General features: G+C 35.9%; 1 protein-coding gene across 2 annotated transcripts in view; it reads left to right on the top strand.

Annotated features, from left to right (window-relative positions):
- The window catches only part of LOC134741043 (uncharacterized), a 198,108-nt gene that overhangs the window by 95,983 nt on the left and 89,122 nt on the right, over positions 1-13,003 (top strand). The window contains exon 4 of one of the 2 annotated variants that reach the window (XM_063673787.1): positions 6,708-6,766. The gene's annotated coding sequence lies outside the window, so the exon portion shown is untranslated. Of the gene's footprint in view, positions 1-6,698; positions 6,767-13,003 lie in introns of those variants that run through there. The other variant, XM_063673788.1, reaches the window with a different exon arrangement.

Below are 13,003 nucleotides of genomic sequence, written 5' to 3'. Positions count from 1 at the left end.
ACTGCCGTTTAAATTATAAGAATACACTTTTTCGAAATTACACTTTCGTGAGACATATTTTAAAACATTGAGACCACACAACGGTTACACTCACTTGAATTTTTAGTCGCTATTGGCGACATGTTGAAGCTCGAGCCTGAAGAAGGACCCCCGACGGGCCCGAACCATGTCGCCAATAGCGACTAAAAATTCAAGTGAGTGTAACCGTTGCGGTCTAAATATTTTAATATACTTTTTAGTAGATACGAATTAAAAACGTACGAAGTGTTTACTGCAATAATTGAGAATAGTAGTCAGAAAGGGAAAATATCTACTATCTACTAATAGAGTAACGTACCTACATACAAATAAGTTCTTATAGAACCGTATCTTATTATTATTCATGTGACCTCACCTCATAAGAATCTATGATCTCACCTTATGTTGCATAATGAATTTTACAATATCTCCATATGGTGCTACTTTACCGCACTAGTGCAATAATTAACTCATTACGCAACTATGTCGAAAATTATAAGGGTCATATGTACTGTAAAACGTTGTACGATACATGTGCGAATAAGTAATTCGCAACTCGTGTCGACTTGCGAATTTCCTATTTTTCGCACTTGAATCGTAATGTACTATTACAATAGAGTTCATGGTATGTTAATCCATAACAAACGAACAAGTAGTGTGCAATGCGTCGAAAATCGCTATAGTAATGCTAAAAGTTAAGTAAGCATTAACAAATACAATTACCACTTTGTTTTTAACGCAGTTTGTTTAGCCTATCAATCTAATAGTTATATTCAGTCGCGTTTTCTGTGCAATGCAAGGGCATTAAATTGTGCAAAATGCCGGCAGTTATTTGTGCACTGTTGACGCCCGCTCCGCACATCAGATTGTGGTGGAGTGGAGGCGCGCCTGCTGTTCGTAGAACGGTACGATAAGGAACAGCGCCGCGCCGTGCGGCGTGCGCTGCTCTTACAGCTCTCTAAATACACCCTTCATTACCTACTTACTGATATATTGTTCATTAGGTACCTAGCGCGTCAACACTACCATTTCCCCAATCCCAAAATAATTTACGTAATTTTTCTGTTAATTTAGGTTCAGATAGATGTAGAATAAGTTGTATTCATTTCTAGGTGGTTTCCCGGTAAAAAACGTTCGGGAAAACCGGCGTTTTTTTCTGTGGACATTACGAGTTAACGTTTGAATGGATTTTTCTAAGACTTTCATCATATAAATTACTAAAAGTAGATATTTTCACCATAAGGATAAATTACGAAAATTAGGTTATAAAGTCCATTTAAATATATAATGATGTCCACTGGAAAGTCGCATACACTTAAGAGTAGTTTTTCATATTGATTTTTTACACGTTATAAATGTTATAATTAAGGGAAAATGCCATGAATAAATCACACAGAAATTAGACTAAATTTTCAAGGGCAAACTCCGACCAAAACCTTAAAAGTAGTTGGCCCGATAGAAAAAAATCAGGAAAACATGTCATTTAATATTCAGTTGTATATCGCTACCCTGCATACCCTGTCCAACCCAGTTACCATAGCAGTATAATTTTAGTATAAAATAACTAATGAAATAGCCGAGATTTTAAACAAAAGTATATTTTCAGAGTAGTTGAGATAACTCTCACTATTGCCATATGTTCCATCGCAAGTTTCATGCGGCTTGCCTTATCTTTTGTTTGCTTCTAATTTCCTAGGTCTATCTAGGTAAAAAAGTTTTTGACTGTTACATATTTTTAAGATACATAAGTATCTTGGTCGATTTACAGTTAAGTAAAACAATACGATTTAACCCACCTATGACTGTAGCATGTCTGTATCTAAAAGCTCAATATAATAATGGCGATACAAGAATAGACGTCAGATAAGATTTGCCCAAGGATAATCAGCAACTCGTGGAAATAAACCCCTAAGTCCTCTTTTATTCTTGGAAATGAAAGCATTCCTGATCGGCTTAGTTGATTCGGTTTTATTATTTAGCTGTACAGTTCCTGATTTCAACTGAGTATTGTTGGCATAATCAAATTTGTTTTACAGGTGGCAATAAACAGGACTAGACAACCGGAACGAATATTTAAAGATTTTAAAGTCATTCAGGAATTGCACCTGTACCTGTACCTGTACCTATCCATTGACCTGCATGCTTAAATGACCCTCGGGAGAATTTAATCTAGCTCTAAATAAAGAAGCGCTTAGTATTCACTACTGTCCATCCAGGCTATATAGTCTTAATCAAAGAGAATATAACCACAACGTTTTAAGAGACGACACCTTACTGGCCAATGAAATCAATTTGGCATAAGTCTAGTGACACACGCATAATAAGACACACGTCAAACGTCAAAATTGATGCGTGCGTACAACACTATTCGTTTCGCTATGTTGGCACTCACGTTGCTTGAGTCCATTTTGACGTTTGACGTGTGCCCTATTGTGCGTGTGTCACTAGACGTATGCAAAATTGATTCCATTGGCCAGTAAGAAGGTCCCGTCTCTTAAAACGTAGTGGTTATATTCTATTTGGTGACAAATTTCATACAATTTGTTTTTTGCTCCTACTTGCGCCAAGCTGGTCGTAACAAATATTTATTCACCATTGCAGGACTTCTAACACCTAACTACCTAAGATAGTTTTAGAACGCAAGCACAAGGTTTGGTCAATAGCTGATTTACTGCCCAACATTCCGGAAGAAAGATAAAAAAGTTCTACCGGTATTAGGATGGTAATACATGCTTTGTTCCCAGGGGCAGGGGCATTGTTCCTAAAAATGTAAGCGAAGCATTTTTGCTTTATTGGAATCGAAAAGCAGTCCCCCCATGTGCGAGTCTCCCTGGCATTGGCTCCATTCTCGGCGCGCGCTCCATTTTATTCACTGAATTGTGTAACTTTGTTTATCAAATAAAGGGAATTAAACTGGTTCACACACATCGATTGCAGGAATTACAATCAACGCAGGCAACTATCTTCATTGTTCCTATTAAACTGGAGCAACGAGCAGGATACGGGAATGGGACGGCACGTCGAGGATTTATTGATCATAGGCGACAGCAAACGTGCCGAACCAAGGATAACATGCCTATTACTTTGGGTTAACATAATTGATTTTAGTTAACTCTTACACATAATTTGGTTCTTTGTTGGTAAACGTTCGTTTGATCGGGTAATTGTTAAAGTACTACGTTTTACTACGATCATTGGTTATAAAATTCCTCGTAAGCTTATGTTGAGGGATTTAGAGGGATGAGAGCTTTTATGAGGTCCGTGTCTTAAATTTGAATAGAAATTACAGGGGCTTGAGGATAAAAATATTAGTTAAAGTTCATTTTCGCGTTATCTTGTACCAACCAATGCCAATGACTTTGCGGATGTAGTAAGTTAGGAGCCTATTTGACTCGTCAAAGTGACTGATGTGACGTGGTTACCGTGTGACCACTTTTCTTATTTTATTCCAAATTACATGCAATGTCTGGTAGCCACGTTATACCTGTTGTTCTGAAGAGTCCAAGATATCAAAATAGTAATTCATATCACACAAACTGATAGTTTAAATTGTTAAAGACAAATAATAAAAACAAATGATCCTGTTACATACCTAAGTACCAAAGCAATAAAGTTTTAGTATGGTGTAATGGTCGGATAGTTAATCCGTAACACGCATGAATACGTCCAAAATAAATGCTGTTGTTAAAAATAACTGTCAACACAGATTGCAAAAACATATGTAATGTAGCCTGTAAATAGATTTACGACTGAAACGCTGAATCGTTTAAAACTTCGTGTCACCCATTTTGTAGCTATAAAGCAGTTTATTGCAGCCACAGGTGTGACGTGGAAAGCCGCAATTTTGAGTGATCGTAAATAAACATTTATGTGGTGTCTTCGGCGACTCGAGAACTTGCCGATCGACTGTCACTTTAACACCGATCATCGAAATGTCGGTCTCGGCCTATGGTCTCGGCAGTAATTCGCCCCTGCTAAGAAATGCTGTCTCTATACGAAATTAGCTACATAGTTCGTGTAGGTAACGAATCGCGGAAATGAATACGTAAGTAATTTATTACTATCATTCTTCACTAATCAATGAGAACGGAGACAATACGGTTGCAATGAAACGGTTCCATCAGTTACAATTGAGATTTTGTGAATTTGAAGGTTTCTAAAATGAAACAACAACTAAATGTTATTTTTTTATAAACTAAACTACATAAAATAAAACTATGAAAACGGATTATATCGCATATAATGAGTTTTATCATACATCCCCGAACCGAACCACCGACCCCACCCAATCCGAACCGAACGAACCGAAGACAATATTATGAACTACATATTCGAGCTTACAGCAGAACGGAAATATTTATTGGCTACACTGAATAAAAAAGGCCTTAATTATTTGCTTGTTTATATATATAAAATGTTTATCGCTGTTGCACATTTGTACGTATATTATCATATTATATAAGATATAAGTAAGTATTAAATAAATTTGAATTTCTTAAATACAAAAATTACATATTAACTTATTTATTAGGAATATGTACAATATCTCCGATTTGTTGTTTGTTGTATTTAATATTGTTCTAAATCGGGCATTAGGCCGAGCGGCCCGAGTTAGTTACAGGACGAGTCGGGACCATTAACCGTCGGTCATATGGGTCACCTGAATTCGCGTTAACTGCGGGCTACGGACCAGCGCACTCGTCCTCAATATCGTTTCACTAGAATCGTTTCAACCCAGCTTTACGTAATAGTAACATGTTACGGTTTACTGCCACACCAGTATCAAGTTTTATATTCTTGACCTCAAGAAGGAGGTTAATGGATCTTAAATTTAACAAGAAAATGGATGCTGTTAATGAGTGATTTTATCGTTTTAGCATATTTATTAATCAATTTACGAAATTTAAAAAAGTACGTAATATCAAAAGTTGAATCATAGATTTGATGAAAGATAAAAAAGAACTGAATGAATAATATTCAATTAAACTTGTCTGCATTGGACGGGACGGCAGAAACGTTTTTCAACATGTTCTTATCAGTGCAATTTTATTCTGACATTTTAAATATTATATTTTATCAGCGAAGGCTTTAAATATGAAACGGTTGCTGCATTCGGATGTGAAGCGAATGAAACATTAAAACTGAAGTTCCGAGTAATAAAATGCCTGCACGGGGCTCGAATGTTTAATTAATTCCCAGTCTGGCTCACTCATCGGTTTGATTACATATTATTACAATTATAAATAACAGTACATATAATTATAGTTCCTATTGTTTTATTTTTATTTATTGAATGCGACTGCTTTCGGTTTCAATCCGTAACTATAGTTAAATGGAAAACAGACGTCAGTCGACAGAAAGCTTAACATTTTAGTTTTTTTGCGGTAAACTCATCGTCTTCCCGGCGTTTTGCCACGGCTCATGAGAGCCTGGGGTCCGCTTGGCAATTAATCCCAAGAATTGGCGTAGGCACTAGTTTTCACGATGGCGACTGCCATTATCTGACCTTCCAACCCAGAGGGTAAACTAGGCCTTATTGGGATTAGTCCGGTTTCCTCGCGATGTTTTCCTTCACCGAAAAGCGACTGGTAAATATCAAATGATATTTCGTACATAAAAGTTCCGAAAAACTCATTGGTACGTGCCGGAATTTAAACTCGCGACCTCCGGATTGCAAGTCGCACGCTCTTACCGCTAGGCCACCTGTGCTACACTAACTAAATTTTTGCGGTAAACTAACGAAAAAATTAAATGTTCAGTATGAAGATAAGTAAGACAGATTACATTGTTTTAGATGATACTTCTTTGAACAATATTTGTCCTTTTTTAGTTATTTTTTGGTACGTATGAAGTTTGATTGAAATAGCTTACCGTTGTTATCTCGTTCTAAACAGTTATAAACTATTAAGTAAGTATTTACCTATACAATGTCTTAAAGTAGGTACTTACAATAGGGATGATGACACATGTTGAATTTTATAACAAAATCTAGTAACATAGATAGCAAATGAGCAATTTATTACAATAATGTAGATATTAAAAATAATATATGGATATAATACAAAAATACAGGAGTTAAAAATTTCAAAATTTAAGTAATTTTTTAACTTCCAAAAAGGCAAAAAGTAAGGGTACCATTCGATTCCTTACATTTTATCCAAAAAAAGATTGTATCGCAACTACATACATAAACGCAATATTTCACCGACAAAAACGCAATCTTCATGTTTTGTCCATACATTCAAAATGGGCTCGCAGTGACCTTGACGTCACGTTCACTTATCGTTTTGTTAGGAGCCCATATAGACATTTAATCCTAAAAAGAAAACCTGATCGATTGATATCATTAATGAGAATTTGTCATCTAGCCTATTAAGCTATCTCGCACCCATATGCGAGTACGAGCGAGATGCATAGAAAGTAAATTAGGTTCTTGGCAGTGTTTATGTCACTGCCAAACTGGTGTCTACACAGATGGTGGTGGTAGCCACACAGATCATGACATTCACAAAACATGAAATTCGCTAAGTGTGACCTACATTCGTAAGTAATTGAATAGAGTATTTGCAATAGGAGCCAATATGTGGAATGTGGAATAAAGAAACTCAGTTACGAATATATTGTATCCTTGCGTTAAACTGTAAGCTATAAAAAATACTTTGGTCTTACAATCCATTTTATTGTTTCAGGTATCTGGAATGGTCCAAAACAGGAAACTGCATTACCGTCCACCCGATCGAATGTCCAGGTAATTATATCGTTTATTTCCTTATAGAATAAGTACCTGCATAGGGGCATGCTTTTCAAACGCGTAATAAAAACCCAATTAGGTTTTAATACGAATAAAGAAATTCAAAGTTGTGAGACCCTTTTCCTGGAGGGGCGCGAGTGTTGCTTGGATACCGGAAAATGCCCTTAGGGGAAGCTCTTACCAAAAACTCAAATAAAAACATCAGGATATTCTATAGGTACACGTAATTATAATGGCTCTTGAAGACCCCCTCGAGTAGACGGTATGGAAATAGGTCTGGCAATATTAACAACTTCTAGAAGTATTTAATACAATACAATATATTTTATTTCAGATTTAGTGTTAGTGTACATTCCCTTAAGCATGTTAGTTAAACCTACTACTACATTATATTAAAGACTATTTAAGTACTACAAAATTATATTTAAGAGCAATACAAACCAGGCCCTTTGTATGGAAATGTAATTTTTTTTGAACTTCATTGCTCCTGATTTCATATGTCGACACCCCGTGTAGAGTAATTTTTCTTGACATACGTTTTGCTACGATACATAGACTACGCGTACGGCAGCGTTAGCAAAGCCAAAGTTAATCAGGGACATTAACGACGTCAGACAATTAGCAAATATTCAAATCAAAAGGTCCATTAGTCATCATGTGACACCCGGAACGCTACAAGTGGCGCGGGGGGGGGCGCGCGGGGTAATGTTAGGATGGCGTGTCCGAACGAATTAACACTTTTCTACTTGCTCTGCAACTACATTCTATTAAATGAGCGATGAAAGCGGCTACTTATATCAAGCTTGAATGACGACACATCTAACTACGAGTATTTAATACACAAACAATAAGTAATAAAGCGTGTAACAAGAAAAACCGGCCAAGTGCGAGTCGGACTCGCGCACCGAGGGTTCCGTACTTTTTAGTATTTGTTGTTATAGCGGCAACAGAAATACATCATCTGTGAAAACTTCAACTGATACAGCCTGGTGGTGGTGACAGACAGACGGACAGACGGTCAGACCGACAGACGGACAGCGGAGTCTTAGTAATAGGGTCCCGTTTTTACCCTTTGGGTACGGAACCCTAAAAACGTTATGGTTAATAAAATATTATTTTTCATTCACTTTATACAGTTTACATGCCGCAAATCCGCAATTATTCCTAACATAAAAATGTTCTATACTGTCAAAATAAATACCGCTGTAAAAATAAATGTATCTATTTGTATACTCTCATAATTGGTTTTTAACAGTTTTTTCCATATCTGTTAGTATATAAACAGCTAAGTAGGTAACTAACTTTTATTCTTTGCAAAATTTATCATTTAATCGTATTTAAAGTTAGGTAAAGCAATCTGACGCTCGTGGGCGTGGATCTTAGTCAGTTAGTAGCGCTTTGTAGTAAAACTTGTAGTAGGAACAATGTTTTTATCAACTCTAACAACGGTTATTGTGATTGTTCTTACTCTTTCTTTGAAAATGCTTATATATCCTATCGTTAGAAGCAGCATATATCGAATTAATAACAATTGACGTATTTAAGCACTGGAAACAAATTATTGCTGTCGATTGCAAGCCCATTTGGCTTCTTACCGCCCCTTTACGCCGGTACCACCAAGAGGGATTGCTCTATTATGAAGCAATTACTCACTCCATGACTAATATATGCCTAAGTGGTACTTAGTGCGGCACGTTTCGGAATAACAGCTACGTTAGATTTTACAGACGAGTCATACGTTGTGAGTGGGTTTGTTTGCAAAGTATAAAAATATACAAAATATCATGGAGTCTCCATGTCACATGCCGTTCATAAATATTACATAATTTTGTCATTGAAAAAAATTGATTACCTACATAACTTCTTATATCAAAAATCTACTAGTATTTATGATGGCAAACGAGCTTCTAACGCTTCTAATAACCCATATAATGCATACCACTAGTCCTATTTCATTTATTTAGGGTTATATTTATTACTGCGGTAAGTACTTACTTGTAATTGTATCGATACCACCAGCTTTAAAACTCCAAAAAAAATTGCAATTTTTCTCATACATTCATACTATCCATTAAGTTAAAAAGTGCTCGCCTCTAAGAAACCACTGCTAAATATCTGTTTCTACCTATATTCAGAAGAGCCAATAAGCATTATGTCCCTTCAAACAAGGCTTACCCTAAAGTCTGTAAGCCAACCTGTAAGTCGGTTATATTGATGTGTTTGCATTAGCGGCTGCAAGTCTTCCCTCTTAAGAAAATCCGAAAACGTTATTTGAACGCATTGAAGGTATTGAAACTGTTGAAATAGCGATAACTAGGGATCGAAGTTTTCTATGTTTGGGGATATTCAAAAATAGGGTGAATACTTAATATCGATAATTTGTTTTGGCTATCTAAGTCTAGCGAGGACATTAGGTAAATTTCTTTCATTATTATTATGGTCAAGGTCTTATTGGTCTATACTTCATCTTTAATAAATATATAAAATAATAAATAATAAACCTTTTATTATGAACTTCTCTGCTTTGTATGAGTATTAGACATATTCTGGTTTGTTATAATATGTCCCGAAGCTCAGTTTGCCTCTTGGCATAGGCCTCCTATAACATTTTCCATTGGGACCTGTCACGTGCAACCCTGCTCCAGTGATGTCCAACTGTCGCCTTCCCATCTTCTTGCATTGCAATTAATTTAATTTCAAGAGTCCATGACCTCCGATCACGTGTTTGAGATCTGATCGATGCTATTATGTTTAGGAACTATAAGAATCAACGCTTTGATTGCAATTTTTTCTTACTCAAAACATTTAGGACAAATCCTAAACCGAAATGAATGTCATATACGAAGGAAAAAATTATCAGTCTCCAGTGTCCAGACCTGGAATCGAACCAGCGTCCCCAGTTTACTGGACAGGTGCCTAAACCACTCGGCTATCCGGGCACGGTGGCATGGGTCGAAATTAACACAAATTAAAACAAAGTAAAATATTTTTATAGAAAGTTATTTAATTTGTTCTTAGAGGACAAATCCTATAACTACTTATGTTGTATATTAGACAAAAATTTTAAGGCCGTTCCATCGGTTTGCCGCTGCTGTCACTGTCACATTTCGCAACAAAGAACGGAAAAGACCATGCGCGCCAAGTGTCAATTTTGATCGAATTTTGTCGATTTTTATTTATTTTAAAAACGTTTCCTTACAATATCGAAATTCGAAAGCGATAAATTTACTATTTAAGTTAAGATTGTTTTTCTTCTTTTTTTTGTTTATAGTGTCACATAATAAATAACCGAGTAAAGTTGGATTAAAAGTCCTAGTTAGAGGTTACTTTGGGAATTAATTGTATCTAGGGAAGTGTCATAATTCGTGTATCGGAAGCTCATAAATTAAAGATAATATGATCAAGAACTACTTACATATATTTTTTCCACGTCTACGAATATCAACGTCTCTTAGAAAAATATGATCATATTAGGAGATTTTTTGCCTTGCCAGGGGGTTCCCTGAGCCAGAAGGCAACAAATCTCGGCGGTTGCCTTAATCTTGCTACACAGATAATTTGGACCCTGGATAACATGGAAAAATAACAGTTAGATACTTAAACATAATGCATAAATAAAATCAATTTAAATAAATACGTCCGTTTAAATATTTCCTCATACGGTTTCTCTTGCCCCGAGCAAAATAAAGTATGTAAAAAAATGTGTTAAAGTATGTTCATGTTTTTTTGGATCAACTTTGTTGTTATTATGTCCCGTCAGCGGGGCTTCAATAGTAGCATAGTTTGTTAGATCTTCTACTTAGCATATGCTATTTATGTAGATGACCAAATATAGAAAGGGCTTAGCTGCCATAAAAATGTATGTCTGATTATTATAAATACCATAAAACCAGCGTTTTAAAAGGTAACCCAGGGGTTCGAAAGTTAAATTACTTTATACCAAAGTGGAAAATTTATTGTAATGTCATGTCATGGTGACCGCTTTCAGACGAAAGGAGTGCCTGGCGTCCGTTGGCTCGTTGTGTGGACGACATTCGGAAGATTGCGGGTCACTTCTGGATGAGATTGGCTCAGGACCGGGATAAGTGGCGTACTCGAAGAGAGGCCTATGTTCAGCAGTGGGCGATAAAAGGCTGATATGATGATGATGAATGTCATTCATGCTACTTAAGTTGAAACAAAACCCTACCTAGCCTAATAATGGGATTGTTATCCAGCTCAGCTGTTCGTACTATCTGATGGCAGCGATCCTGTAATTCATTATTTCGTTCTCGTTAGGCGAGCCCGGGCGAGCTCGTGTCTAGTTTGCGGTATTATATTTACTTACCACATCTCTTAACTCCTTTATTCATTATTTTGAATTGTGAACTTTGACCTCACTAACATACGGTGGACTTTCTTATGAAATACTTCATCAGTAACGTTTTGAGATGAGAACGTAAATGTGATAAAGGATGTAATTAATGAACATATTGTGTTTGTTGAACTAAGTTTGGTTCTGCCATGCCATTTGTATTTTGATGTAGAAAATGTTTAGGTTTATTATGACGTTCATCTTGCAATTCGCTAGTATCATGCTGCAACAATTAATATTAATATTGTAAGAGTATAGAGGAATAGAGTATGTAATTTTGACTACGACATAACTACGATGAAAAAATTTAAATTAAGTAAGATGCATGATATCCGTTTTTTGGAGACCCAATTTGATCTAAATACTCTAAATTATTTAATGGGTAGCCCTATAAAACCTAAACCCATTTTAACGACAAAATTATGTTGGAAATCGGTATCAAGTAAAACATTCTTCGGATTCTTCCAATTCAAAAGGAAAACTGCTTTTTTAAATGTTATCAAAAATTGAATCCATGTTAGCAGACCTACACCTAAAGTACGTTCTCAAGATTTCAAAGTAAACATCAGTTTCAACTTTGAATGCATGTGACGCTTAAGAAAGAGCTGCGTTAATTAGCAGCCTACCAATGTACGCAATATGCAGTTTCTTGAGGAAGTGCGCTTCGCAGAAGACTGGGTGACTGCTTGAACTCATTAGTTTTGTGACGACAGTATTCCATGTAGCTGAAACGACTTGCGTTTTATGCTAGCTTCAAAGGCAAGCTTTGCATATTTGACAAAAGCGCCATTGCATTAGCGCATTTAAATTATGTGATAAATTAAAATAACTGCACCATTCAGCTATATAATTGGGCTTTGTCTTCATTTGCCATCATTATTTTGTAACAAACAAAGATTGATTTGCACGATTCGATTAGTCAATATAAATCTAGTACCAAATTAAATTTGTTAGTATTTAAAGTAAAACGACCGAAAAGTAGAAACAACCTATTGTCATTGCAATACATACCAAATAACAAGAATCGCGTTCTGTAGCTTTTTGCCATAGGAACGAAGAGGTCATAAAACCAGCAACCTCGTTGAATTTGGGTTTGTTAGTCCCAATTAGGAGTAGAGAAAAAAATACATGGCGACGGACCTACGTTATTGTTCCGAATTCAGGAATAGTCTCCAATGTATTTACAATACATCATTGAGAGTATAAGGGCTCTCGAGACACATATAAATATTATGTAAAGTAGACTCTGACCACGCTAACTTTCATTCAAGCGCATGTTGCGCAAGTATTTCCTTGACAAACTTTCTTCTTCGTCAACTTAGTGATTCACACTAGGTATATAAATATGTATAGTATCTATGTATGTATGTTTATTTGTATTAAGTATATGTGTAAGTTTATCAATATAGTTTATATTAATTTAGTCTTGGTTACAAATTAATTTACTTTAAAAGTCACTGCACCTACTTAATCTTTCTGGTTTAACCCATTGGTTGACTGGTAGAGAATGCCTTAAGGCATTAAGTCCGCCTTTTGTACCTTCATGTATTGTGCAATAAAGCTTAAATAAATAATACGAAAAGTTAACTACACTTGACATAGCACTTGGCATGACATGAAAACTTGGCGTAGAGACCAAAGTATTGTTATTTCTCTCTGTTGTATTATTTTGATAGTATAATTAGGTACTGGCAAATGATTACCGTTTCTAATTCTCCTCTGGCTAATACTCTGAACTGTATCTAACCGAGCAATAACAAAATACACCATTAATTGCGTAAGTAATTAAATGAACTTTTTCCTCTACTCAAGGGACGCCCCAAGCCGTGGCCCAGAAAGCCTTGTGTTTAGCGGGTAAAGACTTGGAAAGGCCCAAGGAT

Source organism: Cydia strobilella, chromosome 4, assembly GCF_947568885.1.
Source record: "Cydia strobilella chromosome 4, ilCydStro3.1, whole genome shotgun sequence".
Classification (NCBI taxonomy): Eukaryota; Metazoa; Arthropoda; class Insecta; order Lepidoptera; family Tortricidae; genus Cydia; species Cydia strobilella.
This window is presented reverse-complemented; position numbering and strand designations above follow the sequence as displayed.